This window comes from Zingiber officinale, chromosome 2B, assembly GCF_018446385.1.
Source record: "Zingiber officinale cultivar Zhangliang chromosome 2B, Zo_v1.1, whole genome shotgun sequence".
Taxonomy (NCBI): domain Eukaryota; kingdom Viridiplantae; phylum Streptophyta; class Magnoliopsida; order Zingiberales; family Zingiberaceae; genus Zingiber; species Zingiber officinale.
The window spans coordinates 82,677,225-82,700,621 of NC_055989.1; positions in this window are offsets into that span (position 1 = coordinate 82,677,225).

Genomic DNA, 23,397 nt, shown 5'->3' on the forward strand with positions numbered 1-23,397 from the left:
GGAAAGTTTTAAAAACTTTTAAAACTTTATTTTAAACTATGTGACCTAATTCAAATAAGGAAAGTTTTATATTTTAAAATTTCTCTTTTAAAACTTGTAGTTTTCTACAAAGAGAAGATTTTAAAAATTCAAAACACCCCTCCTAATTTGACATATAGTGGCTGGCCCCTCATTGCTTGGGCACCAAGCAAAGGGCCGCCCCTCTTTGAGGAGATAGTGGCCGACCCTTGCTTAGTCACCAAGCATTGGGCCGACTCCCTTCTTGGACACCAAGATGGGCTATTATTTGGATGGACTTGAGACTTTAATGAGGCTACGACATGGACCTAGAGGAGAAATTGGTTTTGACCTTCCGATGAGCTTGAGTATCCCGTGTTCGCCCCAAACACACAACTCAAGTTCATCAATAATAACTCATTCCACTAGAGAGTTATTATTGCACTACCGCACAAATCCCAAATTACATTATGGGCTCCTTCATATCATGAGTGTGTTAGTCTCCCTGTGTTTAAGATAACGAATGTCCACTAATTAAGTAAGTTACTGACAACTCACTTAATTAATATCTAGCTCCAAGAGTAGTACCACTCAACCTTATTGTCATGTCAGACTAAGTCCACCTGCAGAGTTTAACATGACAATCCTTATGAGCTCCTCTTGGGGACATTCTCAATTTAGATAACTAGGACACAGTTTCCTTCTATAATCAACAACACACACTATAAGTAATATCATTTCCCAACTTATCGGGCCTATTGATTTATTGAGCTAAATCTCACCCTTTGATAAGTAAAAGAAATAAATACTAAATATATGTGCTTATTATTATATTAGGATTAAGAGCACACACTTCCATAATAACTAAGGTTTCGTTCTTTTATTAAGTCAGTATAAAAAGAACTTGCCTTAAATGGTCCTACTCAATACACTCAGAGTATACTAGTGTAATTTTATTAGTCAAGATAAACTAATACTTAATTACACTACGACTATTCCAACGGTTTGTTCCTTTCCATTTTAGTCGTGAGCAATTGTTTATAATTTATAAAGAACTGATAACATAATCTTCTGTGTGTGACACCACACACCATGTTATCTACGATATAAATTAATTGAACAACTACACTTAACATAAATGTAGATATTTCTGACCAATATGATTCTTTTATTTCAAAAATAAATGTTTACAAAAGCTAGACTTTTAGTATACACTCTAACAATCATCCGGTTATAGAGATGGTCAAAGGGTTGACCAGGATGATGAGAATACAAGTCAAGTAGGTCAAGGTTGACAGGAGACTTGACTGGGAAAGTCCTAACTGGAGGTTAGGCGTATGAAAGTCCTAACTGGAGGTTAGACATATGGAAGTCCTAACTGGAGGTTAGGTGTATGGAAGTCCTAACTGGAGTTTAGGTAATGGTGGAAGTCCTAACTGGAGGTTAGGCAAATTGGAAAGTCCAAGTGTGATCTTAGCGAAGGAGAAAGTCCTGGTGAGGAGCTAGGCATTTGGGAAGTCCTGGTGAGGAGTCAGGCAATTGGGAAGTCCAAGTGTGATCTTGGCACAGGTTGTAAGTCCAAGCATGTGGTCTTGGCAAGGTAAGTCCAAGTGAGATCTTGGCAAAGGATGTAAGTCCAAACATGTGGTCTTGGCAAAGTAAGTCCAAGCATGTGATCTTGGCAAGGTAAGTCCTAGTGTGACTTGGCAAAGAGAACTCGACAACTAGGATAAGGCTGAAGGAAGTTCCTGAAGGTAAGGCGTGAAGGATGGGGAGATATCCGAGGGACGCAAGGCTGATGGAGGAGGTTAGAAGGCTAGTTCGAGGTTGGTCAAGTGTGGTGGTATAATCCGATAACTAGGATGAGGCCGAAGGAAGCTCCTGAAGGTAAGGCGTGAAGGATGGGAGATATCCGAGAGATGCAAGGTTGATGGAGGAGGCTAGAAGGCTAGTTCGAGGTTGGTCGGGTGTGGCCAAATGCTAGGCATGGAGACCCAACAGGTCACGGTTGACCAGGAGTTGGGTTGGAGACTTTGGACTTGAGTTTGAGTCAAGTCTAGGCTGTTCAATCGATCGGGCGATCGATTGAACCACGGTCCAATCGATCGGGCGATCGATTGAACCACGGTCCAATCGATCAGTCGATCGATTGGAGTGTGCTGCGATTGTGGGAAGGCCCAATCGATTGGCCGATCGATTGGGATGTAAAATCGCGAGCACAGTGGCTTTCCCAATCGATCGGGCGATTGATTGGGAGCTGCCAATCGATCGGTTGATCGATTGGGCAGGGGAGTTTTCGCGCGATCGCGAGAACACAGAAAGCTTCTGAATCGATCCACCGATCGATTCAGATGTTCCCAATCGATCGGTCGATCGATTGGGATTCGACTGTTAGGCAGGATGCAAGTGATGGACGGCTGCGATGAAGTGGTGCTGATGTGGCAATTGATTAGGGATGAATTGGATCGATTGGGAGCATTGTTTAAAGCCTGGGTGGAGCATTTTCTCCGCAGTTCTTTGCGAGCTTTCTTCCTGCGATTTTGCTGCGATCTTCAGTAACTTTCTCCAATCTTCACCGCCAGTTCTTGAAGGCTCTTGAGAGTGTTCTCTTAAGGTTTAAGAGACAACTACAAGCACAAGTAAGCAAGAAGAGAGTGTATTCATTTGTATTTGTATTTCTCGTTCTTGTGTGAGTGTTATGTGGTAGTGTGAGTTTGTACAAGGCTTCTCCGCCTCCGGCTACGACTGAGAAGGAGGGTTTTATAGTGGAGATAGTGTGTCATGTGTGGATCCTTGGATTAGTCACCACATCTTGAGGTGGATACCAAGTAAATCTACTTGTTAGCGTTGTGTGAGTCTTGTATTTAGTTTCCGCTGCATATCATCATCAAGACAAAGCAAACGATGCAAGGAGTGCGACGCGACGCTATTCACCCCCCTCTAGAGAGCATATCGGTCCCAACACCGAACACCTAACTCAAGTTCATCAATAATAATTCATACCACTAAAGAGTTATTATTGAACTACCGCACCAATCCCATATTATAATATGGGCTCCTTCTTATCATGAGTGCGTTAATCTCCCTGTGTTTAAGATATCGTATGTTCGTTAATTAAATGAGTTACTGACAACTCACTTAATTAACATTTGACTCCAAGAGTAGTACCACTCAACTTTATTATCATGTCGGACTAAGTCCACCTACAGGGTTTACATGATAAACCTTATGAGCTCCTCAAGGGGATATCATCAACCTAAATAAATAGGACACAGTTTCCTTTTATAATCAACAACACACCGTATAAATAGCACTATCTTCCAACTCATCAAGCCTATTGATTTAACGAATAAATCTCACCCATTGATAAGTCAAAGAAATAAATACTAAGTGTACGTGCTTGTTATTATATCGGGATTAAGAGAACGCACATCCATAATAACAAAGATTCTGTTCTTTTATACAGTTAGTATAAATCGAACAACTTCAAATGGTCCTGCTCAATACACACATAGTGTACTAGTGTAATTTTATAGTCAAGACAGACTAATACCAAATTGCACTACAACCGTTCCAATGGTTTATCCCTATCCATCTCGGTCGTGAGCTACTATTTATAATTCATAAGAAACTGATAACATGATATTCTGTGTGGCACCACAGACCATGTTATTTATAATATAAATTAAATGGACAACTGCATTAACATATAAATAAATATAAAATGCAACATTTGATCAAAGTGATTCTCATTTCAAAATAGATGTTCATACAAAAAGCTAGGCTTATAGTATACATCCCAATAGCCAAAGGGGTCTGGGCGCCTAGACAGTCAACACCTTGTTGACTGTCTAGTTTTTCCTCCATTCTGGCTCCGCTCGCTTGGGTGATTTTGACCATCCGGAATAGGGCTCACCCGAACTCATTTTTCGTCCTTCTCCTCGAGCAAGCTTTCGCTTCTGTTTCTCATCCCTCGAAAGTACCGTGTGCTTCCTTCTCGTCTGCTAGCATACTCTTCCATAGCACCTTGTCCCTCAGATGTCCGAGCCCATCAACTCTCACTCATGCCATCATTCTCGCTAGCTGCGTCTTTCTCTCGACTTCTTGTGCTTCTAAGTTCCTACACACTTAGACACAAGACATCAAACATACAAAATACCTAACTTAACTCGGTTGACCACATCAAAACTACCTCGCGGTACTTACACGCATAGCATGGTACTAATGTCCAAGCTGGGTGACAAGTGGAGAGTCTATATTGACTTCTGGAATCTCAACAAGACTTACCCAAATGACTGTTATCTCCTCCTTCGTATTGATTAGGTAGATTCAACTTCTGTCTGTGAATTTATATGTATACTGGATGCCTACTAGGGCTTTCATCAAATCCTTTTGGCTCTGAAGATTAAGAAAAGATCAGTCTTATCACCGCTAATAGGACCTTTTGCTATATTGTCATGTCATTTAGCTTAAAGAATGTAGGGGCAACAATCAACGGCTAATGGATTGAATCTTCAAGCATCAAATTAAGAGAAACATTGAAGTGTATGTAGACAACATCTTAATCAAGAATGTTCAATGTGAGAATCTGATCTCAGATGTAGAAGAAATGTGTAGTACATTGAGGTGGTACGGGCTCAAACTCAACCCTAATAAATGCCAATTCGGAATCATGTGCAAAAACTTTCTCGAATATATTATGACTGAGAAAGGGATAGAATCTAACTCTAAGAAGATCCAAGCTCTTCAGAATATGCCTTGCCCCTGCAATCTCAAAGAAGCATACGACTGGTTGGTCACATCACGGTGCTTTCCTGATTCATCTCCCACTCCGTTCACCTGAGTCCGCCCTTCTTTAAGCTGTTGAAAATGGCTTCCAAGTTTGAGTGGGATGCAAAATATAATGAGGTCTTTGCTGAGTCGAAGGAATATCTGTCCCACTCACATCTCCTTTCCAAGCTAGTAGCTGGAGAAATACTATGGGTGTATCTATCGACATCTGAGGGAGTAGTTGTCATGGTCTTGCTCTGCTGGAGGATGGTATACATCATCTCATCTATTTTTTGAGTCATCTTCTAAAAGACGCTAAGACTAGGTACACTAATCTAGAGAAATTGACCCTTAGGTTGGCTCTATTCGCTCGCTAATTAATGTCGTACTTTTAGGCTCACCTAATCATGATCCTCACCAACAACACTCTAGGCCGAATGCTCACCAATCCATAAGCCTTCGGGAGATTGATCAAATCAATCACCTAGTTGAGCGAGTATGATATCCATAAGCCGAATGCTCACCAACAACAATATTAGGGTTTATGAGAATGATGTGCACATACTTCTCATAAGGACCACAGGACTATCTACTAAGTTCTCCTTATTACTCACGACTGTTAGCATATTCCCAAAAATAAATGGTTATTACAGTCCATTTATTTTGGAGTAAATAGCTACATTTTTTTTTTTTTGCCATTCTCACTATAATGGTTGCATTATCCACATCCCCCATGAATAATGGCTCATCACTTTAGCAAGAACTATTTCAGTTTAGTCAGGGGGTGTTTGGCATTCTAGTGGGGGATCAGGAGTCGAGAATTGGTCTTCGGGAGTCGAGAGTCAATCACCAGGAGTCAATTGTCGGGAGTCGGTCGCCAAGAGTCAAGAATTGAGAATACCTGAGTATAATTTTTTTGACTTTTGACTACCATCGTGGTCAGATTATTAACCTTTTTAGCCACGTGACTATCCATGATTGCTCCTGTATCACTAATCTTCCCTTTAAATTTAGCTGAAGGAGGTGAAAGTTCGACTAACTGGATTGGTATGACATAGCATAACATCTTTATTTACCTTAATTATTTGGACACATGGAAAAAAAGAAAATCTTGGGCAAGACCTCTAACAAGATCTTCGCCTTAATTTGTTCTATACCTCTTAAATGTAGGCATATCTTATAGCCTCGACTTTTGAGCCCTAAAGGTACCATTGTCTCTGAAATTATATCACATTAATATGAGGTAACCCTTAGCAGGGAATACTTGTTAGAGTAATACTAAAAGCCTAGCTTTTTGAAAATATTTATTTTGAAATAAAGAATCACATTGGTCAAATGTCTACATTTATGCTAAGTGTAGTCCGTTTAATTTATATTGTAGATAACATGGTGTGAGGAGACACAAGTTCATGTTATCAGTTCCTTATAAATTATAAGCAGTTGCTCACAACCAAGATGGAATGGGACAAACCATTGGAGTGGTTGTAGTGTAATTAGGTATTAGTTTATCTTGACTAATAAATTACACTAGTACACTATGAGTGCATTGAGCAGGACCATTTGAAGTAGTTTCTTTTTATACTGACTCTTTAAAAGAACAAGACCTCTGCTATTATGGAAGTGTGTACTCTTAATCATGATATAATAATAAGCACGTATACTTAATATTTATTTCCTTAATTTATCAAAGGGTGCGATTTAGTTCGATAAATCAATAGGCTCGATAAGTTGGGAAATGATATTATTTATATGGTGTGTTGTTGATTATAGTATGAAACTGTGTCCTAGTAATCTAGGTTGATGATGTCTCCTTGAGGAGCTCATAAGGATTGTCATGTAAACCCTACAGGTGGACTTAGTCCGACATGACAATAAGATTGAGTGGTACTACTCTTGGAGCTAGATATTAATTAAGTGGGTTGTCAGTAACTCATTTAATTAGTGGACATTCGATATCTTAAACACAGGGAGATTAACACACTCCTGATAAGAAGGAGCCCAAAATATAATTTGAGATTGGTGCGGTAGTTCAATGATAGCTCTTTAGTGATATGAGTTATTATTGATGAACTTGAGTTGGGTGTTCGGGGCGAACACGGGACGGTCAAGTTCATCGGGAGACCATAACCAATTCCTCCTCTTGGTCCCTATTGTAGCCTCTTATATAAAACCTTATATCCACCCAAAGCCTCTTATCCCATGCTAGGGGCCGGCCCCTATCCTTGCTTGGAGCCCAAGCAAGGGGCCGACCAAGCCAACCTTGGAGCTAAGGCTAGGGCCGGCCAAGCCTTGCTTGGTGCTCAAGCAAGGGGCCGACCAAGTGTGAAAGGGAAGAGGGATTTTATTAAAAATAAAATTTTGATAAAATTTTTCCTTTTATGTTTTTATCCACATGGTTTTAAAAGAGAGTTTTTAATTTTAAGATTTTTCCTTTTATAGATTTTCTACAAAGGATTAAAAGAGAGATTAGATATCTTTCCTTATTTGTAGATATCTATAATGTTAAAAGAAAGATTTTAATTTTTAAGAAAACTTTTCTTCTTTGTAACCATGATATAAAAGGAGTTTTATTTTTAAATCTTATCTTTTATAGATATCCATAAAAGGATTTAAAAGAGAGAGATTTTAATTTATAAAACATTCCTTTTATAGCTAACCACAAAAGAAATTTTTAAAAGAGAGATTTTAATTTTTGTTTAAAATCTTTCCTTGTTTGTTTAAACATGGTGTGGCCGGCCATAGAGAGGAATAAAAGAAAGTTTTATTTTTTGTTATAAAACTTTCCTTTTTTGGATTCACCAAGGATTATAAAAGAGAGGGAGAGGGTGCCTTCATGAGACACACAACCTATTCTATTGTTCCTCTCTTCCATCCTTGGTGGCCGACCCTTCCTCTTCTCTTTCTCTTCTTCTTTGTGGCCGGCGACATCATCTCTTGTGGAGCTCTTGGTGGCTGGTTGCTTGGAGGTGAAGAAGTAGAGAAAGGAGGCATTGTTTTCTAGCATCCTTTGGAGCATTATGGTGGTGGCCGAAACTTGGAAGCGAGGAAGGCTTTGGTGGATTTCTTCTTGGTAAATCGTCGCCCACACAACGTCCAAGAGAAGGAGAGGAATACAATAGAAGATCAAGAGGTTTTTTTGTTAACAAAGAAAGGTATAACTAGTTGTCTTGTTCCACATCATACTAGTTTTCTTTGTACGGATTTTGAATTACCAAACACAAGAGGCTAACAATTCTAGGCAATCGATTTTATGTTTCGATTTATGTTTCTTTTGTTTTTTGATCTTGTGATTCGATTGTTTTTGTGGTTAAACCTAGGGTTACTGTAAGGAGATTAAATATTAAATTTCGTTGAAAGGCTTTGTCTAGGAAGTGGTGGATGATCTCATACCTAAGAAGGCCTAGTGCCTTACCATATTTAACATGGAAGCCGATCTTTGAAATAAATATTTAATTAACTTTGTAACATGGGTGGATTTGGATCAATAATGTTAAGCATCGTTTGCAATCCAAGTCTAAACCTATAATAACAGATAAGTTGAATTTGGAATCAATAATGTTAAGTTCTGTTTGCGATTCCAAGTTTAATTTCTAAAGAACACAATAGGTTGTTAGGAAAGGTTCAGGACTTGTATAAAATTTTTATACAGGGAAACTAGTGTGATATTTTGGGTAGCAACCAACAATTGTTATCAGAGCTAGGATATTGCCTCTGTGTGTTTGGTTTTTCAATTTAATTATGTACATGTCATACATATTTTAGGCATGATAATAGTAGGATGTGCAAATAAATTAATTCTGTGGTTGCAGGCATCCTAGATCCAACTATTATGACCCTAATGTGTTTATGTGTGATTGGACCCTCGGACATGTCGAGGGCATTTTATGTGTATGCATAATTGTATGTATTAAATACAGCAGGAGTTGTATTAGTTTTAGGATTTTACTTTTTGTTCGATCTAGATTTTATGTACATTCCTTCATGGAATATAGGATCGATAAATGTAAAATTCTATTTTTATCGCGGATCGTATCCTTGCGTGGCGTGGTACTATTTGAGGACCAGAAGCACAATGGAATAAGAATCAAGATAGATGCGACGACTAGACCCGATTGCGGTGGCTAAAGATGACAGCAGCTAGGGTTGGCAGCACACGGAGGACAGTGATAAAAGAGATCATAATAGTTGAAAAATTAATTTTCCATATTTATTGCTTTTTATTTGCTGTGATGTGTGTGTGCATGTGATGTGTGCTTGCATGATAAAATCCTCATCTTAAATAACTAAATGGGAGAGGGATTTATAAATAAATTCCACGGTCTCCATTATTGGTTTGTAAGTGATGCAATCAAACTTGCGCGTGGGTCTCAATCCTAAAAAGTCTCTAATGATCGTGGGAGATAATGTAATGTCCATACCGACGACCTTACAAGTGTGTGTAAAATCATCGATTTTAACTAAGTTGATATATAATTCAGCACATAAACATATGTTTACTAAACTAGAACAATACACTAAACTCTGCAACCTATAATAGACAATGACCTCTACACAATGAATGCATGATCGCAAGAAGAAACCCCTATCTAGATATCTAAAATGCAACGGAATATATGTAATGGAAGAAAATCTAATCCTAAGTGCTTCTGTTGGAAACCTAGGGTCCGTACTAGGAGTTGAAGGACCAACACCAGTATTTGACCTTTTCCTAATTAATAAAAAAAATTATAAAAATAAAATTCTAAATTAAAAGAAAAAAATAAAAATAAAGTGTAAGTTTTAAAATATTACCGACACATCGTGAATATTTATAAAAGAAGTGACGACCTCGGTTTATCTCCAGCACGTGACTCGAGAACAGAAGGAAAAAAGTTTAAGAATTTGTGAAAAGAAAACTTAAAAATTTCTTTTTCCCCTTTTTTGGTTTTGCTGTTAAAAAAATCCCGATGAAGAGCCATTGCAAAAGAATAAAAGGGAGATGGGGCATGGAAATGGGGGCACTCGTTGGGTGCTTTTATAAACGTGGTCCGAGCACCTAGACTGTGTCCAGGTGCCTGGACCATAAGAGGCGCGGGTGCCTGGAACCCTATACTATGGGTGCCCACTGTAAAACTAGCAATTGGTTTTGTAGGGGCACCTGGATGACGTCCAAGCGCCCGAGTTTGGTTAGTTTTTAATGTTGTGATTTTTTTTTAAAAAAAAGTTTTAGGTTAAAAATTAAGCAATTGAAAATTTAATTTAAGTTAAAACTTAAATTGATTAAATTTTAATTAATTCAATTGTTTAAGTTAAAAATTAATTTTAAGTTGAAGTAAACAAATTTTAATTAAGTTGTTGAAACAATTTAAGTTAAAAATTTAATTAAGTTATGAAAAATCAAGTTGTTGAAAAGTGTAATTAAAAATTAAATTAAGTTAAAAAAATTTAATTAAATTGTTGAGAATTTACTTAAGTTAAAAAAATTTAAGTTATTGAAAAAGTTTTAATTAAGTTAAACAAATTTGAAAAAAAAAATGAATTAAGTTGTTAAAGATTTGAAAAATATATAAGTTAAAAAAATAATTAAGTTAAAAAAATTTAATTTAAGTTAAGAAATTTAATTTTAAGTTAAAAATTAAGTTAAGTTAAGTTAAACATTAATTTAAGTTAAGAAATTAATTAAGTTAAAAATTAATTTAAGTTAAGAAATTAATTTAAGTTAAAAATTAAGTTAAGTTATACATTAATTTAAGTTAAGAAATTAATTAAATTAAAAATTAATTAAGTTAAATTAAAAATTAATTTAAGTTAAGAAAAGTTAATTTAATTTAAAAATTAATTTAAGTTAAAAATTAATTTAAGTTAAGAAATTAATTAAAGTTAAAAATTAAGTTAAGAAATTAATTTAAGTTAAGATATTAATTTAAGTTAAAAATTAAGTTAAGTTAAGTTAAATTGTTTAAAAATTAATTTAAGTTAAAAAGTAATAATAATTGAAACTTAGTTTAAAAATACTCATCTAAAATAAAATTGGTCCTTAAATATCTAACCTTTAGTTACTAATTAACTACTAGAAGATAGCAGTGCTTACTTGGTTAGTTAAGTTAAGTAGTAATACTTAGTTAGAAATTTACTAAAAAAATTTACTGTTATATTTTTTGCCTAAACTTATGTGGATGCACTGATATAAACATCTGAAGTCCAGGCAATATGCCTATGCATCTCACGCCATTTTATGTTTTTGAATACGCAATCAAGATAAACCGAGTGTGTTTGTGAGATGCTCGATTCCTAGATCTATAGAATCATGATTTCTATGGGTTCGATATAGGCTAAGGCCACAATAATTTTAAAACACTAAAAAAATAGATTTTTTTTTAGAAAACATAAATAAATAATTTTCCTAGAATTTAAAAATTATCTGAATAAATATCCTCCCCCTTAACCTAAGATCTTAATTTTCATATAAAAATAATATACTTATAATTATTTGTAAGTATGATAGATTAATAAGTTTAAAGGAATTAATTATTGAATTTCATATTGATTAATTAGAGTTAATCATAATTTAATTTAATTTATTTTGAATTGATTTAACCTTATTGGTTTTGTGACATGAGTTAAGTTGAATTTCAGGGTTTAGTTTAACTTTTGTTAGATTGAAGTTTAGATTTGGGTTCAACAAACATGCATTCTTTAAATAAACTTTTAAGCTGTGGCGAGTCACCTGGACATCATTAGAGTAACCACGCCTTCAAAATTTTCCAAATAGTCCGATCCACTGAACTTAGTATAAAACTTTGGTCTAACAAGCTAGGATTAGTAAGGGGTAGCTTCAGTTAGTTTCACTAAGTCAAATGCACCAGGTCAAAGTTATATCTTCCTAGACATGTATAGACAGAGTTTCCCTAAACTACTATCATCCAAAACTTCTCTAGTGCTATTTGTCAGGTTAAACTTTTATCCCTATCTACGCTAGTCCTAATTACCCAGTCGGGTAAACTACTATTTTTGGAGGTGCCAACTAATTTGGTGTCTCCTCTTGAATTATTGAATTTGGGTTTAAGTTTTCAGTTTATGTCGATTATTTTTATAGTTATAATAAACTTGATTGTAACTTGAATTTAAATTAACTTTGTAATTATTTTATTTAAATTTAGTTTTTCAATTTGAGTTTGATTTGTTTGATTTTATTTTACATTTTAGGTTTGGGTTTGAATTAATAGGTTTAGTTGAATTTGGTTTTAGGTAATGAATTTCATTTTTGGGTACATAAAATTCATTGAGTCCTACGTGCTTGATTAAACAAGCTTTTGGAACCCAAGCTTGTGTTTGTTTCGAATTTTGACTTATTAAAGAGATGAAAATTTTATTTGTAGAGTTGGACTATATCCAAGCTCGAACTTATTGTATACAACTTTTTGTGTTTTAAGTATCAGGTCCAAATTTTTTGATCTTGTGGTGAAAGTTTCTAATAATCCTTTGAGTTTATTAATTTCACCTTTTAAAATTATATTTTCCTCCTTAAATTTTATATCTTTATTTGGATTTTTATTTTCAATTTGTTCCTTAAGGTATTGATTTTCCTCAAGAAGTGTTTCAATTTATTTTTTAGATTTAATTAATTTTTTATTAAGACATGCAATTATTCTAAAAAATTTAGCAATTAAGATGAAAGATACCTTATTTGAACATTCGAAAATTAGTGCAGACTCGTGGCTTGATTCATCTTCTTACTCATCGTCTTGATCCACCTGACTTTCTGATTTCATTTTGGATGCTATCAACGCGAGGTAGTTGTGATGCTTCTGATCTTCAACGTTCGATTCTTCCGAAGACAGGTTGCCTTGAGTGCCTTCTTTCTTCTGCTTGTCTTGAGTTTGTCCTCTTTTATTTTTGGGCACTCGTTCTTGTAGTGTCCTTTCTTGTTACACCCGTAGCATGTGATCTTCGCGTTCGCGTCGTTTGATTTAATCACCTTTTGTAAGTCCTTCTTTATGAAGTTGTTCTTCCTTCTTGTGAATATTTTTTTTTTTGACTATGTTCATGAGTTGTTCTTCTTTGTGAGCTTCTGAGTCAGATTCATCTTCTAACTTAGGCTTGACTTGAGCTCTAGTCTTTGTTTTTTTTGATGGACCTGCAAGAAAAGTTACACTTTTCTCGACCAGCTTTGAGTTAGTCTATTCATGGAGTTCAAGCTCACAAAATAGCTCATCTAGTTTTAATTTATTTAAATTCCTCAAAACATTTTAGGCATCTACTATAGATGCCCATAGTATATTTCGAGAAGAAGATATCAAAGCATACCTGATTACATCCCTGTTCTCTAGTTGGTGGCTGATTAGGTGAAGTCCGTTCAGAATATTCTTGATTCTTGCATGAAGCTGAGTAGCTGTTTCTCCATCCTACATTTTAATGTTAAATAAATTATTTAATAATAAGTCACGCTTCGTTACCTTTGCATCACTCTTGCCTTCATGCAGTTCGATCAGTTTGTTCTAAAGCTCCTTGGCATTCTCGAATAGGCCGACGCGGTTCAGTTCTTCCTTAGTAAGTCCGCACTAGATTGTGTTCATTGCCTTCAAGTTGATCTAGGCCTTTTTTTTGTCTTCCAGATTCTGTCTTTTTGGGTCGATCGGTACTTTTGTTGCTTCGTCTATCGACACCCTATATCCTCATCGGATGGTGAACCATTGATCGATGTCGATCTTTAGATACACTTTCATCCGCTTCTTTCAACATGGGAAGTCATCCCCGTTGAAGAGGGGGGGGGACAAACAATGTTATATCCCTCGTTTTGGGCCATTTAAGAATGGAACCTTGCACACAAAGAAAAGGAGAAAGAAATCCCAAGACTAGGTCTTGGATTAGCAGTGTGAGAGATAATAAAAGTATTAAAACTCGATTAGTGTTACACCAATTCAGAGTAGTTTGCAACGAAAAAAAATTCTCCAAAAGAGGTGATGCACCAATTTGGAGTATATCAAAAAGCTCAAAATAAAAAAAAATTAAAAGAAGGTTTTGAAAGTCACCCCCTTGCCTGATTGGTGGTTGCACAAATTCAGAGTCAACCTGGCTTTGATACCACTTATTGGATCGAAAAAATGCTAGAAGGGGGGGGGGGGGTGAGTAGTGATAGTTGCTTTTTAGAAATCGAAAGTACAAAGTGGAAAAGAAACATGAAAATTCAAACGCTAACCTAAGTAATTTTTTACTTGGTTCGGAGCCTTCAACGACTCCTACTCCAAGGCCCACATATGAGAGTGCTTTCGATGGGCAATCACTATCAGTTCGAAAATGATTTACAAAAATTTAGTACAAGAACTAAAACATAAAAGTTATTGGCAAACAGAAAGGAAATTTAAACTTGGAGCAACCTTTCAGTGTCGTCGGAGCCTTTTTGGAGCAATGCGCGAATATGAAAGTTGTAGCACTTGTTGTCCTGAAACTGTTGGTCAAAGACCTCTATATAGGTCTATTCTGGGAACCTGGAAACCCTCTAAGCACCTGGACTGCTGTTGAAGTGGCGATCTCTCGTTGAAACTTAATCCATCAAGTTTATCCTCCTTCGGGCACCTGGACCCCCTCTGGGTGCCTAGACTGTTAACGTGGGTTCGGCCAGTCGTCGTGCTCTAACTCAATTTCTAGATAACTTTTTTTGGTCCGGGTGTCTGGACCCGGACCGAGCCCCCAGACTGCCTGGGTGCCTGGTCAGGCAGCCCGGGCAAAGCTGGTCCAGGCTCCTAGAGTCCAGGCTCTCGGATCCCTTCCGAGCGACCAGACACTCTTTTTTCAACCTCTTCTTTTCTTGCAAAAAAGAGTTAGTCCAAGCAATAAAAATATGTTTATCCTACGAAACAAAGATATCACAATACAATAAGATAGGAATAGTAATTAGATCCTGTCTCCCCGAGACCATGATTAAGTTAAGGTCTCAGCTTAGGTTTCCCAAATGGACCTAAGCTGAACCGATACCTACAGTTCCCTCAACCAGGAACACGTTCTCACTGTTGGATCGAAAAGACGCTAGAGGTGGGTGATAGCATTCGTCACTTTTTTAGAAAGTTGAAAGTATGCAGGGGAATAAAGGAAACAAAAACAATGCTAACAAGGCCAAGTTTTACTTGGTTCGGAGCTTGTGACGACTTTTACTCCAAGGTTCGCGATCGTCGATCACTTTTGTTGGGTAATCATTATCAATTCAAATATTTAAATTACAAAGTTTTAGTACATGAATTGTAAACTAAAAAGTTACTGACAAGAAGAAAGAATGAATTGAGTTCCTTAACCATCAGATGTCAGAGAAGTTTTTCAGGATCGTTGGTGCCTTCTCGGATCAACGCACAAGAATGAAAGTTGTAGCAGATGTTCTGAAGCTGCTGGTCGAAGACCTTTATATAGGCTCATTTTGGGCACCTGGAACCCCTCCAGGTGCTTGGACCTTTGTTGACATGACGATCTCTTGTTGAAACTTGATCTATCAAGTTTGTCCTCCTCTGGGCACCCGGACCTCATCCGGGCGCTTGGACTGTTGATGTGGGTTCGACCAGCCATCACGCTCCAACTTAGCTTTTGGATGATATTTCGGGTCCGGGCATTTGGACCAGCTTTGGGCTCCTGGACTGCCCTGGTGCCTGGTTAGGCCGCTTGAGCGAGGATGGTCCGGGCACCCGGTGTTGGGATATAGACGATGCGGTGTGTGTTAAAACACGTTTTACAAACATACGCAGTGGAAAATAAAATAATAATAATTCCTAAATTATTACATCACACGCACCACACGCATACAAGGATACAACATGCCAAACATGATTGTATAATTAAATTTTTACGGAAAGTAAATTTACGCTAGGTGTACCTTACGGATGACTTGTAACGAGAAGGGCATTAATCTTAGTGATGCTGTCGAACCTTGCCTCTATTTGTATCCACGCCGAGCTCCTCAAGACAACTCTTTGAGTACAAGCCTCTCCTTCAGAAGTTACTAGCCACGAGTGAAGAAGAGTGATCAAGAGGAAGAGGAAGAGAAGCACACAAGGAAGAGATTTCTTCCTTGTGGTGGTCACGGCAACAAGGGGAAGGGCTTCCTCTTGTTGGCGGTGGCAAAGAGAGAGGGGAGAGGGAGAGGAGAAGAGAAATTGGGTTAAGGTTTTCAAAAAATCTTACAAGCCAATTAATAATCTCATGTATATAATTTTCTCTCAACCATATCAATATATAGCCCTCATTAATGAGTTGGATTAGAAAACTCAAATCCAACCCATTATTCCTTAATAAAAAATTAGTCCATTAACCCCTTGGTTTGGTTTACAACTAAACGAAGTTGGTTCATGATTAATTCATGATTAAATCAAATATGGTCCAACTCTTTCATAAGAGATGTGACTCATCCGTGCTTCCATTAAGATAAATATTTCCATATTTGTCTTATGTATGGTCCAACCAAATATTTATATCTTGATATAAGAATTCTATTCTTTAACTTGTTTTACGTCTTTTAGAGACTCGTTAGTGTGTGTGACCCAATAGGTTCCCAGTTTATCTTAGTCATCCATAATTAACTACTTAATTATAGAACGATCATGAGTGATACTTAGTAGTACATCATGATCCCCAATTAGCCGGAAAATCATAGTTGATCTTAGAATTAATTCTAAACCCTTCAGCAGCTACAGTGAATCATGCCTCGTTCCTTTCACTCGTCTTATACCCACTTAGTTCAGGACATGGTCTATGTGTCTTGTCCCCACTAGACTGACTACGTCACATCTAGCCCAAGTAATACTTTCTCATTATACGGATTCAAATTACTCATACATGTGTATAAGAGTCTCGTACTCTTAACATATGATGCTTTGACCAAAGACTTTGAGTAATAATCCTAATGAGTGGCCATAGGGTATACGTCTCCTCGCAAGGAGCGATGAATCCTCTATGGGCTATCCAAATACCTTCGGGCACTTCAACTTATACCCAATCATCCCGGGTCCACACCTTAATGAGATTCTTACTTAAGATGTCAAAGTATAAGTCTCCATGACCAAAATGACTTGTATACCTCAGGTCGAAGGAAACTTGCACTCGTGCTGTAGTAAGAACTTCACCGACATATCTATATACATATGTAGAGAACCATATGAAGTTTTACAGCGAGCCACTCCAATGAACTAATTACTATAACCAGTATCCACGTTTAAGTCTCAACATCCCAATGTCTCCAGCCAGTGAGAAAATAGCCGCTTGGCCAAACCAAGGAGTATAACACGTGCTAGTCTTACAGAATTGATGATGTCCGAATGCATCAATTTGATGACTAGGTAAATTTTAATATATTCATAATTATATATATAAAGATAATCACTAGTTGCGATCCAATAACAAATTCTCTCATGTTATAAATTATATTACGGACATTCAGTAAATGAGTTTAAGACAATCAAATATATAATATGCACTCAAATAGTGAATCTATACTTATCAAATAAATAGAAAAAATTGTAAGACGATTGCCTTAGGATATCCCTTAAATTCTAACACTTCCACTTAGCCTAAAGTCAATTGCCACGGTGTCCTAAATCGTAAGCACAGACGTGACTCTAAAACTTACTTTGTGGTAGAACCTTTGTCAAAGGATCCGCTAGATTCCTTTCAGTGGGAATTTTCTCGAGTTGTATTTCTTTCCTACTAACGATCTCCCTGATCAGATGATAACGGCGAAGCATATGTTTTGATCGCTGATGAGACCTTGGTTCCTTTGCTTGCCAATGGCTCCAGTGTTGTCGCAGTAAACATGTAATGCTTCAACAATGGATGGAACCACTTCAAGTTCAGTAACGAACTTCTTTATCCAAATCGCTTCCTTTGCTGCTTCCGAAGCTACAATGTATTCCGCCTCACAGGTAGAATTTGCAACTAGTATCTTGCTTGGAACTTTTCCGACTAACTGCACCTCCATTTAATATGAATATGAATCCAGACTAGGACTTGGAGTCATCCTTGTTCGTCTAGAAACTAGCATCTGTATAAGAATCCGCGTATGGTCATATCACAATCTCCATAAACTAAGAACATATTCTTATTCTTCTTAAGTACTTAAGGATCATCTTGATAGTCACCCAATGATCCATTCCTGGATCAGACTGGTATCTGCTCGTAACACTCAGAGCATATGATACATCGAGTTTTGTATATAATATAGTATACATGATAGATCTTATTGCGAACGTATAAGGTATCTTATCCATGCAAATCCTCTTATCTTCTGTGCGTGAGCACATAGACTTTAAAAGTTGAATTCCATATCTCATAGGATGAAACCTTTCTTGGATTCAAACATGAGTAACACCTCATTCAATTCTATTATAAGAGATCTATATCTCTCAGGAATATTGCGTGTCCTACCTAATCTACGAGGAGGTTGAGTTATAATCGGTTGTGGTTCTTGACTGGCATCTCATTAGTGTTTATTAGAGTCTCTTGAACTTCATCAAGTTCAACCATGCTCCCACTTACTTCCTGTAAGAGAAATTCTTTCTCTAGGAAGGTAGTATATCTTGAAACAAACACTTTTTGTTCCAAGGGGTGATAGAATTGGTAACCTTTAGTTTCCTTAGGGTATCCAATAAATAAACACTTATTAGACTTGACGTCCAACTTGTCTAATATAGTCCTCTTCACATAAGCAAGACATCTCCATATCTTCAAATAAGATATTAGGGGTTTCTTACTAGTCCATAACCTCATATGGAGTAGTTGAGATTGTCTTTGTCGGGACTCTGTTTAGTAAGTAAATAGTTGTCGTGAGTGAATAACCCCCAAAGGTCTTGGGAAGATCTGCACGATTCATCATTGATCTAACCATGTCTAACAAGGTTCGATTATGCCTTTTCGATACACCATTATGTTGTGGCGTATAAGGCGGAATCCATTGAGATAATATACCATTATCCCTTAGATAATCTAGAAACTCTTGGCTTAAATATTCACCACTTCGATTGGATCGAAGTATCTTAATATTTTTACTAAGTTATTTCTCTACTTCACTTTTAAATTCTCTAAACTTTTCAAAGGCTTCAGACTTGTGTTTCATTAGATATACATACCCATAACGAGAGTGATCATCAATAAAAGTAATGAAGTAGCTATAACCTCTTAATGCATGAGTTGTCATTGGTCCACATACATCGGTATGTATGAGCCCAAGTAACTCATCAACTCGTTCACCCTTTCGAGAAAAAGATAACTTTATCATCTTGCCTTTTAAACATGAATCACATGTATCAAATGTATCTAATTCAAATAATTCGAGAACTGCAATCTTTTACAATTCAGACATGTGTTTCTTGCTTATATGACCAAGGCGACAATGCCATGAGTAAGAGGTTAATTGATTATCTATTTGGGCGCGTTTATTGCTCTTTTCGATATTGAGTACGTCACTAGATATATCTAATGCATAGATGCCCTTACATAAAGTTCCAGTGCCATAAAGAACACCATTTAAGGTTATATAACAATAATTGTTACTAAAAGTTAAATAGAAATCTTTTCTATTTAGGCAAGAAATAAAAACCATGTTCTTTATTAATGCTGGAATAAAATAACAATTATCTAGTTCTAAGACAAGTCCACTGGGAAGTTTTAACAAGTATGCTCCGATGGCGACTGCAGCAACCTTTGCTCCATCCAACTCGCAAACTTGTTTCTCCCTTGACGAGTCTTCTGCTATTCCTTAGCCCCTGTATGTCATTACATATATGTGAGCCACACCCAGTATCCAATATCCAAGTGTTTAAGAAAATAACTTGACAATTAATAACGAAAATACCTGAAGAGGATGAGGCATCAAATGCCTTATTCTTCTTCACGGACTCAAGATAGATCTTGCACTTTATTCGCTAGTGTCCCATCTTGCCACAATGATGGCATGAACCCTTTTGTGCTGGTTCTACTGTCTTGGCCTGTTTGCTCTTCCCTTTAGCTTGATGTTTTGGCTTCCTCTTAGAAGCTTTCTTGGAACATCACAGTTTTTTGTTCACCCTTAACAGAAGGCTCCACAGTCTTAAGTAGGGCTGCAAATGGGCCGAGCTGAGATCGAGCTTGGGTTGACTCAAGCTCGAGCTCGAGAAAATTAAATAGGCTCAGCTCGAGCTCGAGCGAGTTTTTGAATTTGAGCTTGAGCTGGCTTGACCATTTAATCATGGAGCCGAGCTCGGTTAAAAAAAAGTGAATTTAAAATGTTTATAAAAACAAGTGCGCACAAGCTGGGATTCGAATCTTCAACCTCTAACAACCTTATGAAACACTCTAACCACAACACCTCCTCAACTTATTTTTAACTTCAAAGTAGTAATTATTTTAAATATTAAAAATATTAAATTTACAGAGCTCGAACAGGCTCGACGAGCCTTCAAGCCAGTATTAAATGAGCTCCAGATCAGCTCGAATATTAAATGAGTCGGCTCGAGCTCGGTCAACTCTGAGTTCGAGTCGAGCTTTGACCGAGCCGCTCGCGAGCGGCTTGACTCATTTACACCCCTAGTCTTGAGCATATTTATCATCTCGGGGATGGTCGATTCCAAATTGTTCATCCGATAGTTTATCACAAATTGTGAATGACTTTTTGGTAAACTATGTAGAATTAAGTCAATACTTTAACTCATGATCCATCGTAAAATCGAATGATCCTAAATGCTCTATGTTGCCGTTCATCTTTAATACATATTGTACTGTAGACGAACCCTCCTGCATCTTTGAGAAAAAGAGAAGCTTGGAGACCTCAAATCTTTCGGATCTAGCTTACTCATCAAATAGCTCACGAAGATGATAGACAATATCATAAGCATCCAAATGCTCATGTTGTTTCTGTAATTCAGGAGTCATAGCGGCTAGCATGATGCAACTAGCAAATATAGAATCATCCGTATGTTTCTGAAGGGCCAACAATTGGTTCGCAGTTGCATCGACATCAAGATTGGTGGGAAGAGGCTGAACAAGGACATAAGCTAGCTTCTCAGCTTTGAGAACAATTCTTAAATTTCGAAAATAGTCCAAGAAGTATGGCCCAATCAGTTTGTTTGAGTCTAAAATCGAACGCAGATTAACAAAAGTCATAATTAAATGATTAACCTAGAAATACAAAAACGAGAATATATAAGGACATGATTTTATTTATGTAAACAATTTACATAAAAGCTCACTTATTTATCAAATTCAAATATCCTTATTTTGAATTCGAGAGATGATAGATTTTCTCCAAGTGGGTTGATATCCACCATAGATAAGAATAACCTTGATTTTGGCTAACAAGTCATTCTTAGCTATAGAGGTTGATAACATATTTACCATTTGCATATCACATATATGCAACTATCACATTATGCTAGTAACTAATTGATCTTCGCATAAATATCAGGTTATTAACATATTAACAAGTATACATCAAATGCACATCACCCAACTTCACCTTTATCCACATTGATCATGACTTTGACACAACAAATCAACGCTTCAAGTTTAAAACCAACCTGTTAATCATGAGATTGCATCTCTATGGTTTAAACATATTTAATTTCAAGTTGAGCTTGACTTTGGCCAATAACTCAAACAAGAACTTAAACTCTGATTCTTACCATATTAACGGAAGGTGTAGGTTTTAATATTGAGTAAGGGATTTAGGTCTCATCTACATCATGCAAAATTTTATCTACATGACATTAAACGCATGACATAAATGATGACATGACACGTCGTACATATGACATAAATGATGACATGACAAGTCATACACATGACATAAATGATGACATGACACATCACACACATGGCATAGCATGACATATCATACATATGGTAAAATCTAATCACATCACATGCATGTGGTAAGTAGTGTGGGATGAAATAAAAGTATTAAAACTCGATTGGTGTTGCACCAATTTAGAGTATTTTGTAATGAAAAAATTGTCCAAAGAGGTAAATGCACCAATTTGAACTATATCAAAAAGCTCAAAATCGAAATAAAAAATTAAAAGAAGGTTTTGAAAGTTACCCCCTTGCCTGATTGGTGGTTGCACCAATTCAGAGCCAACTTGACTTTGATGCCACTTGTTGGATTGGAAAGACGCTAGAGGGGGAGGGTGAATAGCGTTCGTCACTTTTTCGGAAAGTCAAAAGTATGCAGCGGAATAAAGAAAATAAAATCAATGCTAACAAGGCCAAGTTTTTCTTGGTTCAGAGCCTGTGACGACTTCTACTCCAAGGTCCGTGATCGTCAATCACTTTCGTTGGGTAATCACTATCAATTCGAATATTTGAATTTCAAAGTTTTGGTACACAAATTGTAAACTAAAAAGTTACCAATAAGAAGAGAGAATGAATCGAGTTCCTTAACTATCGGATGTTGGAGTAGCTTTTCAGGATTATCGGTGCCTTCTTGGATCAACATGCAAGAACAAAAGTTGTAGCAGATGATGTTCTGAAGCTGTTGGTCGAAGGACTTTATATAAGTCTATTCTGGGCGTCTGGAACCCCTCTGGGTGCTTGGATTGTTACTCACGTGGTGATCCTTCATCGAAACTTGATCCATTAAGTTTATCCTCCTCCGGACACTCGGACCCCCTCCGGGTGCTTGTACCGTTGACGTGGGTTCGGCCAGTCATCGCACTCCAACTCAACTTCTGGATGATATTTTGGGTCTGGGCGTCTAGACCAGCTTCAGGAGCTCGGACTGCCCGAGCGCCTGGCCAGGCCGCCCGGGCGCCTGACCAGATTGCCCGGGCGAGGCTGGTTCGGGCACCCCGACCAAATCCGGGCGCTCGGATCCCTTCCGAGTGTCCGGACTCCCTTTTTTCAACATTTTCTTCACTGCAAAAAGGGTTAATTCAGGCAACAAAAAATATGTTTATCCTACAAAGCAAGGTTAACACAATATAGCAGGATAGTAGTAGTAATTAGATCCTGTCTCTTTGAGACTAGGATCTAGTCAAGGTCTCAACTTAGGTTTTCCAAATGGACCTAAGCTGGACCGATGTCTGTTGTTCCCTCAACTATGAACGCGTCCTCACCGGATCTCTCCTTCAGTTGCTTACCTCTTACTTACCGATTGCAATCACTTGACTTTCTTTTGACTCACCAGGTCTTCCCGTCAGTTGTCAGGTCCACAGACCCAACTAGAGTTTGGCCGGTTGTCAAGTCCCGCCGACCCAACCGAACTTCCAGCCAGATATCAGATCCCGCATACCTATCTAGACTTTACACTAGCTATTGGGTCCCACGGACCTAGCTGGATTTCAGTCTGATGTCAGATCCTCTAGACCCATCAACTCCTGCACACTTGGTAAAGCAGTTAGACTACAAACATTCTAACTTTTATCCACTTATCATTCATCAAAATCTGAATTAGATCATTAATGCAAATTACACCAATAGTCAGTGAATTTTTCCTTTAGTACTTATCTTTTATTTACCAACTGCAGTCGCTTGACTTGTTTTTGACCCACCAGGTCTTCCCGCTAGTTGTTAGATCCATAGACCCAACTGAATTTTAGTCGGTTGTCAGGTCCCCCGGACCCAACTGGACTTCCTGACAAATATCGAGTCTCGCGGACCTATCTGTACTTTGCACTAACTATCGGGTCCTGTGGACCTATCTGA